This window comes from Schistocerca gregaria, chromosome 7, assembly GCF_023897955.1.
Source record: "Schistocerca gregaria isolate iqSchGreg1 chromosome 7, iqSchGreg1.2, whole genome shotgun sequence".
Lineage (NCBI taxonomy): Eukaryota > Metazoa > Arthropoda > Insecta > Orthoptera > Acrididae > Schistocerca > Schistocerca gregaria.
The window spans coordinates 327,554,031-327,580,709 of record NC_064926.1 but is presented as its reverse complement, the minus strand read 5'-3'; the positions used below and the strand labels follow the sequence as shown (position 1 = coordinate 327,580,709).

Genomic DNA, 26,679 nt, shown 5'->3' with positions numbered 1-26,679 from the left:
TAGTGCCACAATTTATTGCTTCTAAAATAAAATAATTTTGCAAACAATGCCTGAATCGGTTATTAGTCCGTGAAAGCTTAGTGTACAGCATCTCTGGCATTTGGTCTGTACTCTATTAATTAGTTCTTTTATTTTGTTTTACTTTATCACGAAGATAGAATCTGGAGAATAGTGATTATGAGAGCTAATCTGACAAATCGTAATTGTAGATTCATTGTTCACGTATCCAGCAGAAGATAGATGAGGTAGACGATTTTGGTAGCCCAGTTGAGGTTATGTGCTATTGTTATCAGAGTAGGAAAATTCCTTAGTCACAAGTTCATTAAGCCTTTAATGAAAACAGCTTCTCACCAATTTCATTGGGACAACGTGATTCGTATATTGCCAATTCTAAAGATAAATTTTCATTTGCTGTAGTCCTTGCAAGAGTTCGAATTTGTCATTTTTTCCTCAATACTGCTTTCCTCGTGGTGAATGGCGTATATTGTATTTGCGAGGCATGTCTTTTGTGTGTAAATAATAAAACTTACAATACGTTAATTGCCTTTAAGAATTCATTGACTGCTACCCATCTGCGTAATTGTTTGGCGTTTCATATATTTTCGTCTCATTTCTTTTCGTATATGTGATAAACGTAAGGAGTTGTGAATACATTTTTGCTGTTGTTTAGAATTGTTATTATTGAAAGTTTGACAAACACTCACTATATGTCGTTTTACTGGAAACAGTTGCCCCCCTCCTGTCGGTTTGCCTTAGTTTGGTTGCTGCCGTATTTTGATGTTATGGGTGATTGTCATGAAATGATACACACGAACTTTTTCATTCATATATTAGTACAGTATTACATTCAGTAGTGTTCTCAGATATCTCGAGTCAGTATAAAATTCAGTTGTCTGATAAGTCCGGTAAAGTAGTCTGGTGGAGTAGATTAGTTTCAGTTCTCAGTATGGTCTGCTACAAAGTTGTTAATTCTTGAGAAACGTTGTTTTGTTTAAGGTACTAAGCTGTTGACAATTGCAGTGGTAATCCCGCTCAAGTTAAGCATGCTGTATGTCCTTTTCTGTTGGTGTTAGTTTGTATTCTTTCATTTTAACATCATCAATCCGTCTGTACAGACATAATTCCAAAAGATATAAATCAACTGCTTTTCTGTAATTCGAAAAAGGGAAGCCAGTCTGATTTAAGAAACAAAATGTGTTGTAGATGAAGACAATTATTATGAAAAGTGGTAGCCTTTCAATTTTGATAACTGTAGACATTTGTCACATATGCGAGCTGTATGGCATGTAATGGTGTTGGGTTCGTATTTATTATTTTTGCTTTTTTGTGAATGGTTGCAGAGCTTAGAGCTTTGTGAAAGGTCTCATAACCGCAGAGATTTAATTTTAAATATCGAGATAACTTAAAGGGGATGTTTACAAACATGTTTTAATGCAGTCATTTGTCAAGTGCTTGATATGGTTCTCTCTTTTGTCATGTTTACTATTTGTCGAATCTTTTTTTGTGCTAGAGGACGCTATAGTGGTTTGTGACACGACGGTGGGACTGTGACAAGAATTTGAAACCTTACCTATGATGTGAAAATTTGTGTAGTTGTACAGAGATGGTTGCTTTTCATTAAGCCTATGACAATATTTTACTAACTTGAGCTAAGTGGTTGACTACGAAACAGATATATTTCCATTACTGTACGGCCGAAATGACAAATGACCATTAGGTATTCTTTATTGTTGAATATAACCATTCTATTTGTATGATTTCTTAAGATATCTTCATTTTGTGTTCGTAGCCTATGTTGTTCAGTGAATGGAATTCAGTGAAGTGGAATTCAAACATAAAGCTGGTGTATTAATTCATTTGCATCTGAAATAACTTGTGCAGGTGAATATTTGCCTTTCTTATGACAGATTTTTGACACACGTGAAACTGATGTAAATAATAATATGCAGATATTATCTTAGTGTTACTTGTAGAATAAATAGCAGTGACAGATAATGCGAAGGAGAGAGTTAGCAGCCTAAAGATTGGATTGCCCATAATTTTTTAAGTTAGTAGGTCTAGCGAGAAGTGAAAGCCACGATTCCTGCCAGATGCGGACTTAGTAGTGTTTGCTTTTTGTTTGAGGTCGGAATTTAGACATATTGAACACAAGGCAGGGCGAGCTGTATTCCTTGATGTGTGACGTATGTTTCGTAATTGGTGACCTCTGATGTATTTGATTGTCAGTCGTGTTCTTAAACTTTCTCGTAGTTATTGTGGATGGCAAGTGCATTGAAGATCGCGATACTGATAATATGCTGTGTACTTCTTATTTTATTTGGTATTGTGACATATATGTCTATGGGGTGCCCCAGGAGGAATGGTAAATATTAATGGATATGACAAGAACGACCATTCCAAGCAAAAAGTAGTAAACGTCGGCTCTAAAATGCTTACGCCAACAGGTGTAAGTACTTTTAGTAGAAGAGGTGGGTGTCAACAGTAGCGGAAGATGAAAAAGTAAGGTATGCACTTACGAGCCCATGTTTACTACACAATTTTCTCATTTTTTCGTGCACACTGCATCCTTCCAAAATACGGCAAACAATGAGCTTGTAGTGGAGATTTGTTTCACAGTATCAAAGATGTCTCATTGCTCTTAAGGTAAGCATTTTAGAGCCCTTGTTTACTAGTCTTTTTGGTTCGAATGATCGTTCCTGTCATATCTGTGCGCATATTGACCATTCCTCGTGGGGCACCCTGTATGTTGTATCCTGAGGTAGATCACGTTGTAACGTAATAATTCGGTTGTGAATTTTTGCCAACGAGTCTATCATAGTAGTAAAAAAGTTTTTTTAGCGGAAGCTGATCTGTGACGTAGTTTAAGGCTTGGACGATGCTGGATAGTGACACTTCGTGAGTTGACGGGTCAAATAAATGTGCCATAACAGTATTTTTTTAACACTTTGCGTATCCCATGAGCTATACACTTTGTCCTTAAATTTTAACACACTTCTACACGTTAATAACAAAATGCCAATACAAAATACCCTCCATTCCCATGGTGGGTAGCGTTAGTTCGTAAGTTTTGGTTTTGCTGATATTTTCATGTTGTGACTTCATCCCAGCTTCACTATGTTAATGTCACCGATTTAGCGGAGTTGTATCGCATTGTTTACTAATTCCAACATGTATCCGATCTTTTGAACATTTCTGTACTCCCCTTCTTTTCTCGTAGACAGTAGAAAGCTAATTCTTGTGTGCTATTATTTCCTGTATTACCTCTTTTTCCCGTTTGGATCCGATATTAACCTATCGTACCTTATTTACCTTATTGCCATACAACAGAATTATTTCTCATTGTGACACACTTTTGAGGCAAAAGTGTAGAATTAAATTTATTATTTTGTGAGTAGTAATGTAAATGCTTGGCGTACATGATACATTAATATAGCCGAAGATGATTTTAGAAAGAACGTTGATTGCATATTTTAAAGAGATAACATTCTGTTTTACGTCTACTTCCATTTAAACTGAAGACTGCGCGGAGTATGAGTGGCATATTGTAATCAGATAGCCTTTTACTCACAGATGATTTAGTGCGCAGTAGTACAGAGCCACTCGCTAGTTTCGCCTGCTGACTGATGTTGATACCTTTCTTTCATTCGGCTCTTAGAGGAATCACAAATACGTCTTCACACAATACACGTGCCATATTCTATCGTGTATATCATCATCCAAAAAACTCAATGCCTTGTTCATGTAACCACTTTTCTGTCTCAAGTCGGCAATGCGTTTCGGCTATAAAGCTGCAGTTCCTCTAGTTACATTTTTCGGTGTGAATTTTCTTGGACAGGTTCTTTCTATTCTTCTCAGGATTCAAAGATGTTGTTTATGAAGTCGTTGGATGTTAATCGGAATTGGCTACAATATAAAGTGCAGAACCCACGTCTTACAGACAAATTCTATTGCGTATTTAAGTGTCGATTTATCTTCCTAGAAATAATTTGTGCAGCTGTTACAGTTTCTCTTGCTTCTTTTCCTTCCCAAATCCAATATGAATGTCTTCTAATTGCTGGCAGATAGCTCCACAGGAATGTTTTCCACTTCTTCCTTGGTAATTGTGTTATTATAGACATTTACAATCCCTGCCATTTTTAAGGTGTTTGTTCCTCAGACCTGCTTTTTTATAGCAAGGGGAATATTACCTGTTGCCTTTGTGGTGCTACAGAAAATTTGTCTACGTCTAAATTAGTGACGAAGGCACGAGTACTTCCAAAACCACCGCTGATCGGAAGGAGATACTATGAAAACTGCAAGAAATTGCTTGGTGCTCTTTAACACGTCTAGCGACGTACATATGTCATAATAATACCTTTAAGTACCCCTTCATTGTATGCAGGTCACATGTTTTATTTTCACAGATCAGACCCATGAACATAAATATAAAGCACAACATTGCATGTGTATAAAATACCTCGTCCACTATAAATTCCATATTTTGAACTAGAAGAAACTACACGCGCCGCTGTCAGTTGTCTTTCAGTTTTATAGGTACTTGATGCCATGTGACGTTACAGTCACTGTCACAGCATTAGAAAGGAGCGCCCAGAAACCTCTTCACGCCATTTTGGTCTTATTTTGTCACCGGGTTATTTTCATAGTACGAACCGTATAAACTGTGATACGAACTAATGTGTAAAGCCTAAATGAAAGAACTTAAGTAAAGAAATTCCACATGTTTTAATGTACTATTGTAAATAGCACCTAAACCAGCCCTAGTTTCCTTAAAATAAGTGAAATAAGCGTTTGCTGCAGCCCTTCACATAAAACAGCTATGCATTTTTTTGTGGACTGGTTTGAAATAGGTGCTAAGTAATAAGCTCGTTTCCTATACCTTCTTTCCTTTAGTTACCACCCCACTTCTCTGTTGTGAAATTCTTGTCTGTTTCATACTGAGAAACACTGGTGCTCTGATGCAACCATTGTTTACGATACTGGACTCAGTTTTCGGTAGAAATTCTGTTCAATTTCTTTTCCGGACATCTTGATGTAGGTTCATCGTAATTTTCCCAAGGATTTCTACTGCAAGGGCAAGGCAGATAGTTATCCTTCTTCGGCTGACTTGGTGCTTAGGCCTTAATGGCATTTCGAAGTGAACGAGGCCTTACATATCTTCCCTTTCTCAGATTCGTAAACGTAGAAACGCCAGGGTGAACAGCGAGGTGAACGGAATTTTCGATGTAAAGGAGTCTGAAGTTACAAGCTCTGGCTGATGGTCTAATTATATCTTTTGACTGGTCGATTGGCTGGCGTGTTCACTAAACCAAATCCGAACGGGTAATCGGAAATCGTTTTGCGTCGATAAAATACAGGGCTCATTTTCTTATCGTCGCTTTTCTTCTCTCCTAACGACAGATCATCGAATGGTTCCGATATTTCACGAATACGCTGCAAACTGAAAATCTGGTATTACTTTCACGAAAATAAAATTCTTCTTTTAGAATGAAACTGGAAAACTTTGAAAATTCTTATGATGAAAACTGTCCGTAGCTAATGGTTAGGTTATTGTAACTGTTCATACAGCTAATGGCGGTTAACACCTGTTTCTTAAGAATATTCACGTTAAAATTCGCGTAATTTTTGGAGTAAATATTGATTTCAGTGCAGCTATCAGAGGAACGAAAGACGCGGGGAATCGAGGCTTACATGGGAAACAGAAATAAATATTTTACAGTGTTCAGTAATATACCTCTAGTCTCAAATATAAGTGTAGGGTTCTAAATGCACATAAAGTTGTTAGTCCCTGTGTAGCTTCTTACAAACAATAACTGGAATTTCCGTGGTCGACAGGCCTGTGCATCGCCCCTAAATCGATCCAGGGTCGCTAACCTACTTTGCGTGCAGCCTTTACGGAAACAGTTTCCTATTATGACTGTAAGACCGGATGTGATTCCACATGCCGTTCGAGAAACCAGTATATGCTACATTCGTAGCCTGACATTTCTTGGGTGTTATTGTCAAATGCAAATTAAATCATTTCTAAGTCCCATCTGTTTCAGGGTATTTTATGTATGTAGAGACCACTCATTCACTGTGTGTATACACAGGGCTACATCTCGTTACGTCACTCTATAAGAATCATTTCTGCTGCTCGTCCGTTAAGCTTAAATGAAAGTTTGATTTCGAGATCGCAAATAAATTCGTGTTAACCAGCGAGATAATTACAGAAGCTATATATGCGTCGGGGAGAGCAGGAATAGGACTTCCGTCTGATTTTTCTCTCGTGCACTCCACGAAAAGAGTCGCAGAAATACATTTTCTTGAATTTTGAGTACATAATTGGGTACATAATTTACCCAGTAGTTCATCCAGTACGTAATTTTATAGACAAGACACAATGTTTTCCTAGTTTCTTCTTTGGTGTTAGTTCCTTGGCCCGAGACAGTCGTTTCAGCACCACATGTCCGCTCCCCCCCCCCCCCCCCCCCCCCTCCTCGTGGTAGATATTTGGGACTTCTTTATATTTCAAGCTTTTACATAAAGCGAACGATTTTTGTACCTAGATGAATTGGGCGGAAAAGGTGGGACGATTTGGAGTACTTATGACAGCCAGAAAAAAGTTCTAAAACATACGAGAAATACTGGATTAAGATTGGAAGAAAACAGCATTGTTTTTGTACCACAACTAATTATGTTATTGATGGCAATGTCGTATATGAACTGATAGTTTGAAACTTGCATCTTAAGTCACTGTGAGCGGACGGCGTGGTCTGGAACTTGCTACGAAACGGCCAAGTCGTGCCAATATCTGGCACCGAGCCTGTTTTCATTCGTTGGGAACGGCATTTTGTGGTGGCCTTCACATCTGCGTAGTTCCCTTCCACGCATAGCTTACCTCTTTGCTCCTGTGTAACCAAACGGACAGTATTACAAATTTAAACAAGAACTCTGATATCTAAAATGACCTAAAATAATTTTTCGTGATGCATGGGACTAGGGCCTATGGTTCACGATATCCACGTCGCGCGCCATTCCTCAGGTTTACGTTACGAATTAACTGCAAATGGTGTAGGTTAACCTGTTGGGGGCTCAATGGCGTCTGCGAGACTATGTGTTTCTGTGGCTACGGACATCACCTATCATGTTGGTCGTATTATGACCGAGAAGAGGGAGAGCAACGACGACGTTACTACAAGATAAGAAAGTAATGAAACTCGCGTAGGATAATAAAGCTGCAGAAATTGAGTTTTGCTTATCTACATCAAGGAACAAACATTTCCCATTGAGAAATTACATAACGGACACTTTTTACATCCTTTATTAAACACGGAATGTGAATAAACTGTTAATAGAGTAAGATTTTTCCTCAATTCCTGAGAAGACGAGAGTTAGAATTGTAGTCTGCTAAGGGTATACCACACATTCACATAGTATCCTCTTGTGATAAAGGTGGCCACATAGATCTGAATGGACAAGAACGGTGCCGTCGACGTAACTGATTCTCGAGTTATCAGTATAAAAGGCGATATGTGTTCCAACTGACAACGATTTGGCGGTTATAGAGGTCTCCAATGCGTTATGATCGAATAATATCTTTGACAAGTTCAGCAACATTAATGACTGAGTTTTGCTCTAAATATAAATCAGCAACTACTCATTACGTTCTGACTATTGGAGGATAATGTGTACAGGAACATACAACCAAACCACAAAATGAATTACACGAGTAATTCTCATTTTCTAGCTAAACGCACTCTTTGTAGGAAATGAATTACAGGCACTGACTGGCATGAAACGAATGGATCGATAGAGATGAAATCAGTATAGATGCAGTGACGGGAAATGATTCTAGTGGAAATCGTTCATACACACTGACCCTACAGTGTAATGAATATCTCGTGATGTTTGAAAATTTGTAACAGTCGATAAGTAGAACACTAGTTTTCTTGTGTTCACGGTAGTAGTGTCCGTAAATCATTGGTGAAAACAGCGTGGTAAATGAAAGCTTCAATCAGATCTGGAAGCGTGCTCGGGTGGCATAATTGTTAAGACGACTTCTTGCTAAAATCAGGAAATTCTGCTTCGTATCCCGGTCCGGGACGAATTTTCGGGTATTATGACATTCGTTTCATAATCTCTACGTATTAGTTAGAGCAGCGTCCGCCATGATCATGGCGGACTGGTAAGACCTATCATTTGCTGTTGTATATGCTCAGGAGTCCCACGGCACTTAGCTATTTGAGCGCAGAAGTAGTAGTTCAAAATGGTTCAAATGGCTCTGAGCTCTATGGGACTTAACATCTGAGGTCATCAGTCCCGTAGAACTTAGAACTACTTAAACCTAACTATCCTAAGGACATCACATACATCCATGCCCGAGGCCGGATTCGAACCTGCGACCGACCGTAGCGGTCGCACGGTTCCAGACGGTAGCGCCTAGATCCACTCGGCCATCTCGGCCGGCAGAAGTAGTAGTCCTTCGGCGTTATGTCTGTTGATTTAACCTGCCAGTGGACAAGACTACGAGGACAAGGCCATTATTAACTGCTGATAAAACATCTGTGTTGTATGGTCGTCGTCCCTGTAACTTTTTTGTTCTTGATGTTCTGTACATCTTCAGAGGTGCATCAGATTACGCTAAGTCTTGCCGACAGAGGCACCTCTGAAAATATCCACCGCCGCTGTGGACGAAACGTCATGAACAAAGATTCATGAATCAGGACCATACTACTTGGGAGATTCACCAGCACCCAACAATCGAGCATGATATCCTTCATTGTAAAGCCATCTCTGCCCAGGTTGTCCATCAAGGTGCTGTGTAACATTGGGTGCCATTGCCTCATCAAGGTGGAAGCACAGGTCTCATAGTTTTCGAAAGGATATGTTCAAATAACGTTCTGTAGACATCACGTTCAGCCTCCTCGGTAACGAGCCAGTGCATTGTATGGGCTCCTCACATCAATCTAATCGGTAAATATATCAGAACAGGATCTGAGCAGCGTCGGTAGAGATTTTATCCCTCTTTCGTGAGGACGTAGCAAATCGCTACTGCTTTGTGGCTTTTGTCTTGGGCAGGTGTGCAGATGATTGTTTGTGTAGCCTGAGAGTACGTACATCGTATATACATCGTATTTATAGTATGGTTTAAGGAACCTTGGAGTGGTAAGAAGTAGGGACGTGATCAGGGGTTGTGATTCCCCATCTGCTCTACAGACCATCGAGCATCTTGCACGTATCAGACGTCAGAGGCCATCGTAAGCAAGTTCTTTGAAAGGGTTTGGCAGCTACGCGTCCAGGCACATAAGCCGTGATGCAGGATACGTTTCATGTGAGGTGGAATCGTTATAACACTAAAAAACAAAGGAAACTTTATTTATACATACCATGCCCGCGAGCTAATAGTTTATAACTAATCGAAGAATTCGCCGTTTATATAGTTTCAATAATATACAACCAGTCGTTTTCGGAATTCGAATGATTAATTATGCCGTTAATTATTTTTCGAGTCACCGCAGACACACATCAGCTGAAGACATTACAGGAGTGTTGCGTTCCAGACCACTTGGCGTTAGAGTTGTTCTGTCGAAAATAATGGGAATTTAGCCAACTGAAAATTCACGAATGTTTTAGGATATTTACATTGCACTGTCTTGCAGTATCCGCGCAAATTCATATTGCCAGCTTATAAAATAAACCACAAGGCAGAGCAGTGCGTAATTATCTTAAAACATAATGATCTTCTCGTACATATTTCGTTAGCTACATTGCCGTTTTTCCGCCAGCATCACGACCCTAACGTCTTCCAGCACTTGATACGGAATATAATGTTCCTGAAATGTGCCCCTGACGGTGAACCCACAGGGGCTCGAAAATTAGTTAATGGTACAGTAAATCGTACCGAATTAAAACAAAAAAAGCGATCGGTTGCATATTATACCTGCACAAATGGCCATTTCAAATCACAGTTGTAGTTCATGATCCACAACGGGTATACTGCATTAGTTACTTCGAACCGTCTCAGGTATACTACGGGAGGAAAACCTTCGCTAACTGGCTGAATGCTTAACTAGTGTAATGCATCCGTTCAGATCAGTCAATTTCCGTGCGAATGGGATCAAAATTACAGGTTTTTTTTGCATTGTGTTGTACATAACCATTTGTCAGTATCAATAACTGTGGTTGTAGCTGAATTACATTTATGAAATTCGTAGTTGTCTCACTGCACTAGTAAATCACCATAAAATATTAACTTCAGCATTTGATTATTATTTCAAATTTGCTGTAATGAATCCATTGAGTCCTACCAAAGCGTTGTAAACATGTGATACCAAGTGAGATAGGAGAAGAGCACTTTAGAAGTACACTAATCTTCTGTATGAATCACCAGCCACGACGTTGATTTTGTTCCTCAGCACTTATCCTGCAGTGAAGAGGGGTCCGCCCTTTTGGCTCTCTGTCTCAACTTGGCTACGATCTTGTGCGTCGTCAGAAAGGAGACTGGGTGCCACCCTGTACCGCCTGCGAATGGCATAAATAGTCGCACGATGTAGTGCCACACGTCCGCCGGAGCATTTTGGTTTCTGTTACAGCAAGCCTTTGATCTGCTTCTGTATTTGCGTGCGAGCTTTCTGTAACGTAGAAGGCAACTGGGTGGACTGCAATGCGGTATATTGTCGACTCGAGTCGATTTGGGATCTTATCACAAATCATAAACGAATGAGCCGCCAACAGCGATTTTTGAGCAGAGGTGCTTTAGACATTTGTTTTCCTCCGATCTATACCGTCGATTTTGTTGGTTGTCTGTATTATTTGCAACTGTTGGCAGGTACTCAGTGTTCTTTACATTGAGACGTAGTCCAGACTGTTCAGGGGGGTTCATTCATGCTCGGATCTATACTCAGCAAGCGACTATGAAGTGCATGGCAAGCCGCGCGGGATTAGCGGCCTCAAGCGCTGCAGTCATGGACTGTGCGGCTGATCCCGGCAGAGGTTCGAGTCCTCCCTCGGGCGTTGGTGTGTGTGTTTGTCCTTGGGATAATTTAAGTTAAGTAGTGTGTAAGCTTACGGACTGATGACCTTAGCAGTTAAGTCCCATAAGATGTCACATTTGAACATTTTTAGTGCATGGAGTACGGTACATCCAACTGTACTGTTTCATTCACGTATGGACTTGATGTGCTGTAATTATTCTAACCTCACCCTCAAGATCCCTGAGTGAGAGGTAAGAAGGGGGTTGTTGAATATTACTAAAGTCATTTAAAGCTGGTTCTTGAAAATTTATTACTAAACTTTCTTGGTGTAGTTTCCGTCTATCTTCAAGAGTCTACATGTTCAGTGTTTTCTGTGTCTCTTTCACCCCCCTCCCTCCCCCACGTTTCAAACAAACCTGTGGCCATTGATGCTGTCCTTCTCTGTACATGTTCAGTATCTTCTGTTAGTCCTACTTTTACGGTTTCCGCACACTTGAGCAAATTCTAGAATGAGTCGCACAAGCCGTTTGTAAGCAATCTTACTTTTAGACTGATTGCATTTCCCCAGTATTCTGTCAATAAACCAAAGTGTGCCACCTGCTTTACCCACGACTGATTGCATTTCCCCAGTATTCTGTCAATAAACCAAACTGTGCCACCTGCTTTACCCACGACTGAGCCTGTATGATGATTCAATTTCTTGTCAGTACCAAGTGTTACAGCCAGGTATTTGTATGAGTTGGCCGATTCCAATTGTGACTTATTGATATTATAGCCATAAGATACTACTTTTTCGTTTTGTGAAGTGTTCAATTTTACATTTCTGAACATTTAAAGCCAATTGCCAGTCTTTGCACCACTTTGAAATCTTATTACCATCTAACTGAATATTTATGCAGCTTCTTTCAGACAGTACTTCATGTGCAAAAAGTCTGAGGTTACTATTAATATTTTCCTCAAGGTCATTAACATACAATATGAATAGTAGCGGTCCCAACACATCCGAAGGTTACTCCTACATCTGACGGTGACTCTCCATCCAAGCCAACATGCTGCATCCTCCCTACTAAAAAGTCGTCAGTCCAGTCACAAATTTTACAATTACGGCCCTACTTTTGACAGTAAGCATAGGTATGGTACCAAGAGAAGTGCTTCTCGGAAATACGGAAATACTGCATCTACCTGATTGCCTCGATCCTAAGCTTTCAGTCTTGTCACGTTAGTCCAGTCTTTCACTATGTCAAGGGAGAACATTGTGAGTTGGGTTTTACATGATCGATAGTTTCGGAATCCATGCTAGTTGGCATGGAGGAGGTCATTCTGTTCGAGATACCTCATTATGTTTGAGCTCAGAATATGTTCTAAGATACCTGATAGTCAGCGACAGAAACAGGAAAATCGCCTGATACCCCAGTAGCAAATAGTACTCGACTGTCAGGATTTTGGTAGAGTAGCCGGACCCAAACACTTAATTTTTCAGGTACCTCATACTCTTGAACGGCAAACAGTATGAGATCACGTGGAATTTTTCAGGTACTTCATACTCTTGAACGGCAAACAGTATGAGATCACGTGGTACTTGCCCACGTCCAGGAAAGCGAAGTGAAGATGACAATGCTTGTCACAGTGTGTCTCGATAAGCAAACGACTTGCGGTTATAGCGTCGGCATTGCGCTCTTAATATGTGTATGAAGAAGACGCACCTGCTCAAACGAGGCCTTCGTTATCTGTAGTGACTCCCTGAGCGGCTTAAGAGCTATCGACCATTGTTTCCCTTGCTCTCGTCTGGTGGTGGCTATCCAGGAGTCAGGTGTCCTTCCATACTCTTGCCTGTTGCGGCCGCTCTGTGGTCTTTGTGTGGACCCCAGGTCATGTAGGCATCCTGGGAAATGATCGTGTTGACACGCTGGCCAAGCAGGCTGTCGGTGCACCAGCCTTGGAGATTGGCTTTATGGAGAGTGACCTCAGGTCAGTTTTGCAGCTGAAGGTACTTCGCAGCTCTGGTGAAGAATGGCGCGCCCTTCCTTCACCCAACAAACTTCGGGCCATCAAGGAGGCAACCGTTGCGTGGCGCTCCTCCTTGCGAATCTCTCGCCATGACTCTGTTGTCCTCTGCCGACTGCACATTGGCCGCACCTGGATAACGCACAGCTATTTATTGCGCCGCTGCGGGTCGGCGTTGACTGTGGTCCACATCTTGTTGGACCGCCTGCTTTTAACTCCGTTCAGGCTGACGTTTTGCGCTGCCTGGTACGCTTCCTGCACTTTTTATCAGATGACGTTGCGATGGCAGATTTAGTTTTGGGTTTTATTCGCGCAGGGTTTTTTTATCACCTGATCTAAGCTTGTGTCTTTTTTTTTGTGTTGAGTCTGGCCTTTGGCCTACGATTTTAGACTGGGGTTTTTAGTGCGTTTCTTGCTGGTTGGCTTTGTCTTTATTTGTTTTTGTGGTCGGCCAACCATTGTCACACCCGGTGTGATTTTAATTCCTTTTGTCTGGTCTCTGTGTCTTTCTTGTCCTGTGTCGTCTCTTGTCATCTTTATTGTTTCTATTCCTTGTGGGGGTTTCAAGTTCATGGAAAAAGGCACCGATGGCCCTAGTAGTCTGGTCCCTTCAATCCTACAAACCAACCAACCAACGCATCAGGAAATGCGAGAGCAGCTGTAGCGCCACGCCGCGTGGAGGCCGGCACTGTGGCACGCGGCACCTCGACGAGGCGCAAGGCTGTCTGGTGCGGGCCTTGCTCCAGCATATAAGGCAGCAGCTAGTCTGGCCTAGCACGCCGCTTCCGCGCACTCCCAGGGCCACCGTAACCTGCCTGTCTGCCTTCTGCACGGCCTACCCAGCCGCGAAAACAAATGCCCGGTGTCGCTAAAATAATTCGTTTTATCACCAACCGTATCTTATCTTCACGTTAATATCCTTCCGGGAACTAGAAGTGGGCAACTTGCATTGCAATCTTCGTATACGGTGACACTTGGCGCAGACGCACAACCAGGTTACTGTCACCGGCAGCGGGACCAGCGAGTAGTTACATAATTTCATCATCACAGCAAGGCTTGTGTAAGGCAGCGTCATCCCTTCTAAGCGTACCACGACTCTCGTAAGATTTCTGTTGCCACAGCGGAAGCACCATAATGCATCTGGCGGATGAAGCTGCTGTTGCACATAGAAAAATTTGAACGCTATAGATTACAGCAAATGATAGTCATTTACTGCAGGGATTTTGACATTTGATCCTCAACATGAACTCGTAAAACTCACCATAGGATAGGCAGCTGCCAGACAGCTTCATCGGAGCAACCACCAGCAAGTGTAGTCCTCTCCCAAGGGTGGTAGTGTACAAAAGCTTCGTTCGACCAAATCTTGAGTATTGCTCTTCAGATACGATTGCTAACCAGGAAGTAGAGAATATCTAAAAAGTCGTTTCGTTTAGTAAACGTGGAAGCATCAAGGGGATCCTGGCCTGTCCACCGTTAGTCAACTAACAAATTGCTTCTTCGAGGCTGGTTTGAAAAGTTCTCGGAATCACAACCTCATTTCAGCGCAAGCACAACGAGGTTCCCGCGTAATAACAAGCCATCCTTTACGAGTAAACATGCGATGCGTCAGTGCTCTTGGTACTGATCCTTTACCAGGATACAGATTAGCTGGCTGTTTTTCAAGGAGTTCCTTGCGGAGTTGGGGAATGGCCATGTACATAAAAACCAGTATTCCACTTGAGTCCGTAGATGTATCACGGCACTGCACTGAACAGGTATTTGAATGTTGTGCAGGGGCAGTTGAATTTAGTGAAACTAAACTTCCAGTTGTTGTTTATAGGTCGCTTAACTCTGACTGCAGAACACTTCTACTCAAGCTAGAGTGGGATCTTGGTTCACTTTGTAGGATGTACCAAAAGTTAGTTATATGTGGTAACTTCAATATTAATTCTGTATGTGATTGTGCAAGAAAAAGGATGTTGAAAGATCTAAATTCATATGCTCTGATGCAGAGTGTTTTTTCAACTAGGTAACAGTAGCACAGCCATAGCCAACACTTTTAATCATTCTTCATTACTAGATGGGCATTTTGTGAGTAAAAGGATGAATGACCTATGACCATGAAGCACAGATTTTGACACTAAAAGGTTCTTGTATTCAAGCAAATGTTATATATAATTACAAATTATGTAGATAAGCTAATCCAACGACAATAGAGTTCTTCAAAACTCCTTAAGCAACAAGAGTGGCGGGGAAGTTTATAGTGCCGATAACATAGATGACAAATATAATGCTTTTCTTAACACATTCCTAATGCTCTTCGAAAGTTCCTATTAATTAGAACGTTCTAAACATCGTACTAGCAGTAAAAGGCCAGGTGGCTGACTAGTGGCATAAGGATGTCATGCAGAACAGAGTGGCAATTCCATCAAAATGTTAGAAGTAGTTATACTGGAGCTAGAGTCACGCATTACAAACGGTATTGTAGTGTGCTTAAAAATGTTATTAGGAAGGCAAAGAGTATTCGTGAAGGCAGTGTCGGTCAGCAGCACAAGGTCGACGATATAAAGTCAGTTCGTAGTAAAAATATTTGTGTTACTGATAAGAAAGATATGTGTACTTAACAATCACTTTCTAAGCATTGATGGTGAATTAAATAAAAACTAAGTTTCTACAAGGAATCATTTACTCTCGTGGAAACTACCTTTCCGAGAGTGATGCCTGAAATATCCTCTGATACTGACAAGGGGAAATTGAATCAATAATTAAATCGCTGAAGGCTAAGCTAAGAACTCTCACGGATATGATGGAGCACCTAGTCGAATATTAAAGTACTGTGCTGCACATATCAGCCCTGTACTTAGCCGTATTTGTAAGTTCTCCTCCAAGACCAGTCAGTTTCCTGAACGATTAAAGTAGTTTTAGAGCCACTTATAAGTTGGGAGAAAGGGTTAATGTAGACAATTTTAGACCTACTTCTATGCCATCAGTGTTTGCTAATGTTATTGAAAAGGCTGTGTATGTGAGGATAATTGATCATTTTGTTTCACATAATTTGCTATCAAATGCACGGTTCGGTTTTAGAAGTGGTTTAACAACTGCTCTCTCTTCTCTGTCAGGTACTGGATGGATTATACAAAAAGTTTCGAACGCTAGGCATAGTTTTTAATGTAAGTAAGGCGTTTAATTGTGTTGATCACAAAATATTGATCCAGAAGTTGGACCATTGTGGTATACGGGGAGTAGCTCTCAACTGGTTCACATCTTACTTCAACAACAGCCAGCAAAAGTCCATTAGTCACGGTGTTGAGAATGGCTGTGATGAGGGGTTCTGAGTAGGGCAGGGTCAAATCGGGGCGCCCAAGGGATTAGTGCCGGGGCCACTCCTGTTCCTTATTTATATAAATGATATGCCCTCTAGAATTACGGGTGATTCTAAAATATTTCTGTTTACTGATGACACTAGCTTGGTAGTAAAGGATGTCGTGTCCAACTTTGGCACTTTTCAAATAGTGCAGTTCATGACAAAAGTTCGTGGCTTGCAGAAGATAAACTAACGCTAACTCACAGCAGGACACGTTTTTTTTTTTTAAAAAAACACACATTTCAACAAAACCCGATGTTTTAAGTTCACTGAATGAAACTGAACAATTCAAATTCCTAGATGTTCAGGTGAATAGTAAACTGTCGTAGAAAGACCACGTTCAGGATCATGTTCAAAGATTTAATGTTGCCACTTTTACTATTCGAAAACGGTATCTGAAGAAAGCGATATTTCGACACGAAAAGTAGCCCACTTTGCTTATTTTTATTCGCTTACGACGTATGGTGTTTTATTTTGGAGTAACTCTTCCCATTCCCTAAAGAGTATTTTTGGCGCAAAAACGGGCGGTTTGTGCAATAAGTGGTATTAGTTGTTGTTGTGGTCTTCAGTCCAGAGACTGGTTTGATTCAGCTCTCCATGCTACTCTATCCTGTGCAAGCTTCTTCATCTCCAGTACCTACTGCAACCTACATCCTTCTGAATCTGATTAGTTTACTCATCCCCTGGTCTCCCTCTACGATTTTTACCCTCCATACTGCCCTCCAATACTAAATTGTTGATTACTTGATGCGTATAAGCCCTCCCTCCCCTCCCCCTCCCCCTCCTCCTCCCCCTCCCCTCCCATTTCCCCTCCCTCTCCCCCCTCCTCTCCCCCTCCTCATCCCCCTGTCGTTCCTTGTTAACAATATCAGTTTATTCCCAAGAATTAACAGCTTTCACTCAGTTAATACTAGGCAGAAATCCAGTCTGCATTTGGATCGCACTTCCTTGACTCTTGTGCAGAAAGGTGTGCACTATATTTCTGCATCAATTTTCAATAAGCTGCCACAATAATTAGAAAATGTTAACAGTAATCCACGCGCTTTTAAATCGAAGCCGAAGTGTTTCCTCATGGGTCACTCCTTTTGTTCTGTCAAGGATGTCTTTGAAAAATTAAGCTGATTCCTGTGTTATATTGCTGACTGCATTTACACAAACCTGTCGCTTGTCATTTTTTGAGTTCATAAACATTTTATTTTATCTGCTATTACTTTTATTTTGTAATTTCATGTACTGACAAGTTCCATCACTTTGGAGATTAGTTACTCTATTTGGTCCTACTGAACTAGACGTGTAAAATAAAATGGAAAATAAAACACGCTGGGGGACTATGCTTCTTCATATTCAACTGTTTCCAAGTGGACGAACGAGTTTAACTTCAGTCGGGACGGCGTAGACGATGATCCATTTAACTACAGACCTATATCATTGACGTCGGTTTGCAGTAGGGTTTTGGAGCATATACTGTATTCAAACATTATGAATCACCTCGAAGAGAACGATCTATTGACACGTAATCAGCATGGCTTCAGAAAACATCGCTCTTGTGCAACGCAGCTAGCTCTTCATTCGCACGAAGTAATGGCCGCTATCGACAGGGGATCTCAAGTTGATTCCGTATTTCTAGATTTCCGGAAAGCTTTTGACACCGTTCCTCACAAGCGACTTCTAATCAAGCTGCGGAGCTATGGGGTATCGTCTCAGTTGTGCGACTGGATTCGTGATTTCCTGTCAGGAAGGTCGCAGTTCGTAGTAATAGACGGCAAATCATCGAGTAAAACTGAAGTGATATCAGGTGTTCCCCAGGGAAGCGTCCTGGGACCTCTACTGTTCCTGATCTATATAAATGACCTGGGTGACAATCTGAGCAGTTCTCTTAGACTGTTCGCAGATGATGCTGTAATTTACCGTCTAGTAAGGTCATCCGAAGACCAGTATCAGCTGCAAAGCGATTTAGAAAAGATTGCTGTATGGTGTGTCAGGTGGCAGTTGACGCTAAATAACGAAAAGTGTGAGATGATCCACATGAGTTCCAAAAGAACTCCGTTGGAATTCGATTACTCGATAAATAGTACAATTCTCAAGGCTGTCAATTCAACTAAGTACCTGGGTGTTAAAATTACGAACAACTTCAGTTGGAAGGACCACATAGATAATATTGTCGGGAAGGCGAGCCAAAGGTTGCGTTTCATTGGCAGGACACTTAGAAGATGCAACAAGTCCACTAAAGAGACAGCTTACACTACACTCGTTCGTCCTCTGTTAGAATATTGCTGCGCGGTGTGGGATCCTTACCAGGTGGGATTGACGGAGGACATCGAGAGGGTGCAAAGAAGGGCAGCTCGTTTTGTATTATCGCGTTATAGAGGAGAGAGTGTGGCAGATATGATACACGAGTTGGGATGGAAGTCATTACAGCATAGACGTTTTTCGTCGCGGCGAGAGCTTTTTACGAAATTTCAGTCACCAACTTTCTCTTCCGAATGCGAAAATATTTTGTTGAGCCCAACCTACATAGGTAGGAATGATCATCAAAATAAAATAAGAGAAATCAGAGCTCGAACAGAAAGGTTTAGCTGTTCGTTTTTCCCGCTCGCTGTTCTGGAGTGGAATAGTAGAGAGATAGTATGATTGTGGTTCGATGAACCCTCTGCCAAGCACTTAAATGTGAATTGCAGAGTAGTCATGTAGATGTAGATGTGGCCGCGAAAGGTGTGCCGCCACCCCAAAAATTATTGCAAGAATTCGTAAAATGGTCATGGAGGATCGTCGACTTAGCACAAGAAACTGTTGAAGCAATAAATGTCATGTGAATCGCTATACCACATTTTAACAATGGAATTGGATATGAAAACATTTTCTGTTAGATGGATGCCGTATCTCTTAATGGAGGGTTGGACTCAAAATATCCGGTCAAAGTTTGACCCATTTTCAGACGAATCAACAAGGTTTTTTTGCGCCGGTTTGTGACCGCAGAAGAAACTGGGTTCCATTAGTATACCCTAGAGACAAAACAACAAAGCAGTGGAAACTCGTTGTATCGCCACCACCAAGAGAGCTAATACAGTTGGCCGGGATGATAATAGCGTGCGTTTGCTGGGATACGAAAGATTATTTTCCCACTGCTGAAACAATTGAGAGAAAATACTGCACTAACATCCTGGACCAATTACAGCAAGATATACGAAAAAAGGCCAGATTTTGCAAGGGAAAAAGTCACCTTACATCAAGACAATGTGCGCCTTCACACAAGTGTGGTTGCCATGGCAGAAGTACATGCACTAAGATGCGAATTGTTGCCACATCCGCCTTAGTCTCCTGATTTGGTAGGTACATCAGACTTCCCTCTCTTCCTCACCCTCAAAATTTTGTTCGCTGGACGGAGATTCTCTTCAAACGGAGAACCAACAGTCGAAGTTGACGGATATTTTGCGATCCTGGATGGATGAATCTGATTTTTGTGACAGGATCAAGGCACTCAAACATCGCTGGGCCAAGTGCATTAGCATATAGGGAAACTACATTGAAAAATATAAAAAAGTTTCGCTGAGGCAAGTCGGTTCTTTCTATTCCATTTCGAGAACTTTTCAAACTTCCCTCGTTTAAAACCATGAAAAAATCAAAGATTCGCACTCTCGTGTAAGCTTATCATGAATCGTCCTTCCCGGGCACCATTTTCACCTGGAACTGGAAATGTGGGAAATAACAGTGGTAAACGAAGCTCCATACTTCCCACAGAGTAAGATGGATTAGGCAGTACCGAGCGAGGTGGTGCGTTGGTTAACACACTGGGACTCTCATTCGCGGGGTAATTGCCGCGATGATTCGTGTGAAAGGGCACGGACGACTTCCTTCCCCATCCTTCCCTAATTCCATGGGACCGATGATCTCGCCGTTTGGGCCCCTCCTCCGAATCAACCAACCAACCAACCAACCAACTACGCAGCAAAGATGTACGCGTGGAACTGCACTGTTAGGTTAGTGAAAAATGGACTTGTGGATTTTCTGTAGCACAGGTTATATAAGTGTAGTAAACTTGCTTTCTCATACAGCGTATTGTGATGTATGGTTCTTTCAAAGTTGCCGTCGGCGATACGACTGTCTAGAGAAGACTGCTAGCAGCAGAAAGTATTCTGAGAACGCACGTCATCGGTGGGGGGAAACTTCTGTCATTACTTTGATGACTAAAGAAAATCTCGACGTATTCCCTCCTTGATTAACGGACGTAAAAGTAAAGCTTTTTTTTATCATCAGTACAATTCATCGCTGTATCTCCGTTCGTGAACGACCAGTGTGGCTTGTGTTCTGGCAGCGTGCCTGCTTGGGTCACTTCATACTTAAGACACTACACGCGTTTCCCACTGAGTCGACGTACACCACAGCGACGGCAGTCGAACAGTGAACCGTAAACGTGAGACACAAAACACTGAGTATCCGTCTCGTAGCGGTCGCCCGTAGTAGGCGCCAGCTGATAAAGTTAAAAGTAATGGCTCGTTAAGTCCCCGAGAAGGCAACTGGGAGGTGTATTGGAATCCACACTGTACGCCTGTCTCCACATGGTTAAGTCAGCTTATCAACACGTCCGGTTGAGTCCAGTTCCTGCACGTTTAGCTCCTTCCAAAATATTGTAATTGGTTTTGAACACCACAGTGCTTTACTAGAATACTATGTGTCATATACCCTCGGCTTCCTGGTACGTTGGAACTGGCATACACAGCTACATATCGATAGTAACTCCATTTTGGTAAATTTTGCAGTAGAAGCCAGAATCGTTTCTTAAAGAATAATACAAAGTGATAGTGAGACAATTTTCGCATTTGTAAATATATAGTAGAAGCCTAGGTAGTGACACATTAGAGTATAAGCCCTTTCAATTCTCTCTTTGATAGTGGAGGCACTGGTTACTGGAGTTAAGGGGTTTCCACAGACAGAGTGAGTTCGGTGGTTTCCATTGCCTACCACAGAAATAGATTAATGTGAACTTCGAAACTCCGCATCTCTTGGAATTTTGTCCTCTAAAAGAACCTATGACACAAAAAACAAATATTAAGACATGCTGAGGACTGAATCCCAGATCTTTCTTTTTGTAGTGTCATGTCCACTTATTCTCCTAAACACTCATTAGAAGATTCTGCAAAGGTCTATTAGACTAAACTTTACCGTAAATGTCAAGAGTATAGGCGGTTATCATACTACAGGTCTCGAAATTTATGTATTCGTTGCTAATATCGATCGCTGTCGATTATTTTTTACTTACCATCCTCATACTACACCCACACCTAAGATTGCCGTTTTTAGATATATTCGCAATATATGCAAACAAGACAGCGATTTATTGTTATTCTGTGGAGATTTTCATTCAACACGTGAAAAAATCCCCCTCATCGAGAAGAGAATAGGCAGAAAAAATGCTGACATGGAATACGAAAAGAATAGTTGAGCGCCTGTGGGTCTGAGAAGCGCGGAGGCGGCAAGTGACCTTGAATCTAATTTAAATCCAGCGGTGCTGGTCATCCTCTGCTCGGTCTCATCTGAGCAGCCACAGCTCCAGAATGTCCAGGCCTTTTCTGGCTGGGTATTGCGCATGTGTAAATTCCTCATGAGAAGCTAAGGGGTGACCCAGGAGGAATGGTCGATATTAAAGAGCGTAACAGGTCGGTCATTCGAAGCAAAAACGTCAAGTAAACATGGGTTCCAAAATGCATACCGTAAGAGCTACGAGCATTTCATCTTCGGTATTGTGAAAAACATTTCCTCCAGTGCAGCACTTGCACCCGAAAGCGAAATTGGTCCAGCTTGTACATGACCAACAGTACTTCCTTCTACAGTGAGAAAAGCAGGTAGCATTCTGGCACGTGGTAATTTAAGGAAATGAACAAACAGATCGAGCCGCCAAGGCGGCTTGCAGACAATGTGACGTGACACAAAGTGCCAACCTCCTGCAGGCTGTCTGCGTCAGAAATCCAGGTAGTTTCGGGGTGGTGGTGAGGGACAGTAAGCTGTGATTGGTGAAGCCATCATATCCGGCCATGGTATACCTCCCGTCGGCCGGGCGGGCAGGCAGGCAGGCAGGATGGAGGGATCAAGGCCTTTGACTTGGACACTGTATCTCAACACACAGCTTCATACTCCGGCGAGAGAGCCCCCCCCCCCCCCCCCCCCCGGCTGTGATGCTTTTGGCGTACAAATCACTGTACATCACATTTTTACTGAGTGTTTTTTATACGTAATGAAAGGACATAAATGTCAGTGGGTATCTGCCTTCTGTTTTAGAAGATGACAGACTAAGTGTGGTGGTGTTTTAATGTTTAATAAAGTGTCTCGATTCCAGCCTAAGCCTTTAGGCTAGAGATTTTAGTGTGTTACAGAGTGGTCGGCTCATCCTCTTTATTTCAACCAAGCTTTCCTCTGCTTTTTCCTTTTTAGTGTGTGTTTTGTGTCTGGCAACGTAAGTGATTTAAGTCGTTGTGTGTGTGTCTGTGTGTGTGTGTGTGTGTGTGTGTGTGTGGGTGTGTGGGTGTGGGTGTTTTTTTTTTCCTTGTGATTACAGTTACAATCAGTTTGCACTCTTTATCCACACTCCTGCCACAAAATTTTAGTACGGGCGCTAAAGACCTTGCTGTCGTTGAGTCCACAATGAATAATAATCCTTGGGTCGGAATCGCCCTGAAGTTTATTTTATACTGGGTGAGTCTCAAGTAGATAACCGGCAACTGTAAGACCAGATACAGTGCTAGCTTTTTAGTGAAACAGCGCTGTTCAGTACGGCCTTGTAGTTGAAACAAGCTTTACTCCGCAGATATATATCGCTCAAGTGTCCGTTACAAAGAAAGTGCCAGAATGTATCTCATGCCACACTAAGTTGTTTCATTTTCTGTGAGTTTCATGTAAAATTGTTGCGTTTAACAGTGCTGATGATGCTTTTTATGCACAGTTCGTTGAGACGTTTACTGTTTCGTGAGCACGTGTGTTACGAAATTCGCTATATGCTGACCGCTCGAACCGGACGGCATTGAAGTGGCTGCATATGGAGTCTGCAACTGTTTCCTTATTGCAGCAGCATCAGCCTATGTTTCGATACCGAAAGCAGTTAAGTAGCTTGAATATTAGATGTTTTCCTCGCTCCTCGGTGACCTTGGTGTTAACATTTTCAAATAACAATATCTAATTCATTCATCGATTACTGAAAACTATGGGCCCAAACAGTAACCTAGCTCTGTACGGTATAGACCTTTCCTCCAGGGCTTCGAGTGAGCATGTTGTGTTAGTTTTGACACCATTAAACCACGGTTCTCTTCACCGGTAGAATGTACGAGATGAATTAAATAAACGTGGTATTCCTATAGATCACAGTGTAAAAGTCCGGTAACCTCTTTGGTTTGCACTTCAATGAATAGTTCGGAATTGTTCCTTACAGTTTGAGGTATGTGTGCGAAATCTCGACAGCATCGTCTTGGAGGAGCTGCATGACGTGTGGGTAGCCTAGCCTTGCCATACGTTGTGAGTAACTGTAATTCGGAGCTAGTTAATCTGCCTTCAGTACACTAAAAACTAATTGGTGTTTAGAAATGTATCTTCCTTAGAAATGTATCTTCCTTAGAACATCGGCGTTTGGTAGATGCATTATTACCACAACACCATTAAATAAAAAATGTCTGTGCAGTAACTACATCAGTACGCTACTCTTGAGTTGCTGTTCGACGTGTCCATTCACGTGGATCGGCATTTAGTTATTATATACGAGGTAAGATCGGAAAGTAACGCATTCGAATTTTACTACCAAAGATTTTAATAGGTAACAAAAAAAATGAACTTAACATCATTCGCCTAATTTCCTACATAGTCATCAACGTTCTCAACACATTTCTTCCATCGTGGTACCAGTTTCAATATGCCCACTTAGAATAAGTCCGTTTCGTTGGTATATAGCCGTCTGTGGATAACTGATTTCACTTCCGCATGCGTCACAAAGATGAGGTCGGCCAGGAATTTCTTCATGGGCCCAAACAGCTGAAAGTCCAGCGGTGCAAGGTCCGGACTGTGTGGTTGATTCTGTAATACCTCCCAACCAAATTTGGCGCTTTTCTCACGAACAGGAGCGGCAGCTTGGGGACGAACATTGCCATGTAAAGTTTGACAACATCACCATTAATGTTGAGGCTTTTGTCTTGAAGGCGGTTTGCAAATTAACCACAGTTTTAATGCAGGCTACAGCACACACACTGGTCTCCTGTTCAGCATAGTCCATCAGTAACACACCATGCGCATCCCAGAACACTGTCACAAGCATTTTCCTAGCAGACTGAGTCACTTTTTTTTTATTGGTAGTAGGGAACCAGCAAGTTTCCGCTCCATAGAGGCTTGCTTGGTTTCGGGCATGTAGTTTTTTTTTGTTTTTTTTTTTTTTTAGGCGCAAAAACGACTGGGGTCATACACGCCAAGTCAAAACTATAGAACACGAAGACAGAGAGGAGTTGAAAAAGGCTGCACGTCAATCCCAAACGACGTAAAGAGAAGAAAGCTAAAAACAGGGACGTGGAGAAAGTTCTATAAAATACATCATAAAGAAACGGAGGTCCAGAACTAAAATTTAAATGGCCTTCGCCATATTGCTACGACGGATGAAAAAGTAAAACACAGTCGACAGCCCGCGCGTCGTTCTCTAAAACGGCCGATAATTCGGACGCAATCCCAAGCAGGAACGTAAACGGTTAAAAAAATGGGCATTCCGTCAGGAAATGGCGGTCAGTTAAAACTTGGGCGCAGTGTGCACAGAGTGGTGGGGGAGCATCATGTAACAAATGGCGACGGCTAAGACGGTAGTGCCCAATATACAACGTAGTTTAAATGCCCTCCTCCCCACGTGTAGTGGTACGCCCACGGCTCATCATCAGTGATTTTATTTATTTATTTATTATTTTTTTCAGAATGTCATGTCCTTCTGCAGTGTGTAAAGCGGGAAGGTGATGCAAGCATGTCATCATTGGCTACCCCGTCAGAGTTGTTCATCTTTTGTCTTTCTTTGCTTCTCTTGCGCTGTCCGTGGTGCTAGTCTTTCTAAGACAATCTCGGAGTAGAGTACCTCTGGTAATTGGCGGAAGCTGGGGGATGTATGTCCCCTCCTTGCACTCTGCTTTCAGGGCTGCCGGCTGCTTCCTAGGCGGAGCATTTTGCTTTCCTTCCTTCCTCTGTCTTCCTTTCTTTTTTTGTCCCTTACCGCAACTTCGGTGACATCGGTAGACCTTGGGGTTTTCTTCACCTTGGTTTGGGCGGTTGGCTGTATTTGGTCTACAGTCATAGACCTGTCCCATCGAGGAGGAGGGACTGATGAGTAATAGTTTGGTCCCTTTAAGCGTCGAACCAATCAATTCGCTGACTACTGTGATTGTTTGTTAGGTTCTTCGGCACCCAACAAGCACTAATTTTGCGAAGTTTCGACGTGTCATGAACATTGTCGCGCACAGCAGTATAGGAAATATTGAACTGCTGCGATAAACTTCGCATTTGCGCACCCCGGTAGTTCAGTGTTGCTGCCTCAGTGGCTCCGACATTCTGCGGGATTGCAGCTGTTACAGGCCGCCCGGAGCATGGCGAATCACTAAGGTTCACACGGCCCTCCTGGAAGAATGCACACCATCTGGAGATATTGCTAGGGTCCATACAGTTATCCCCGTACATGACACGCATATCGCTGTGAATTTCTCTCGGTTTATGCCTTTGACCCATAAATATCGAACTACACTTCGGTGCTCTTCACAAGTTGACGACAGCAATATGCGCGCCATGTTTGTTTCGTAGTTCAGGTTTCTGTCGCTAGAGATGCACATGAAAACAAAATACCTCTGTAGCGCAAACATCAAACTACATCGTCATGAAATTTCAACATTCCTGCTGTAATGCCAGGGGAGGCTTTCCGATCCTCCTGCGTAGGTACCTAGTCAGTAGTTATCAGAACAAGGGTTCGCTACAAAACTACGGAAAGACTACACCTGCGGAGTGCACCTTCAGAATGCGCTTCCGACAACGCTCCAACAGTGGAAATTTATTCCAAGTAGTTATTACATCACAAGCACATTGTCAAAGCACGAGTAAATGTATCAGTTATGCTAGGTAACGTAGGTAGCGCCTTGACGCCACCATTAAATTTAAAAATAGTTCCCTCGTTGTCCTTGGCCAGAAATATAGCGATAAACATATTCTAAAAATTAAATAATGTTGTGGTAAGACATTCTATAGAAAAGCGGATTTTGCGTTAAGCAGAGACACAACACAATACAGGTTGTCGCACGAGGAATAGTGATGTGACAGGAACGATCATTTGAGCAAAGAACTTCATATGGGCAGATTTTTCGAATGGTTTCCGAGATAAGAAACATTTCA

At 42.0% G+C, this 26,679-nt stretch overlaps 1 protein-coding gene across 2 annotated transcripts in view; it reads left to right on the top strand.

Moving 5' to 3' along the window:
- LOC126281491 (protein fem-1 homolog CG6966) overlaps positions 1-26,679 on the top strand; it is a 142,492-nt gene that overhangs the window by 471 nt on the left and 115,342 nt on the right. The gene's annotated exons all lie outside the window — the stretch shown is intronic.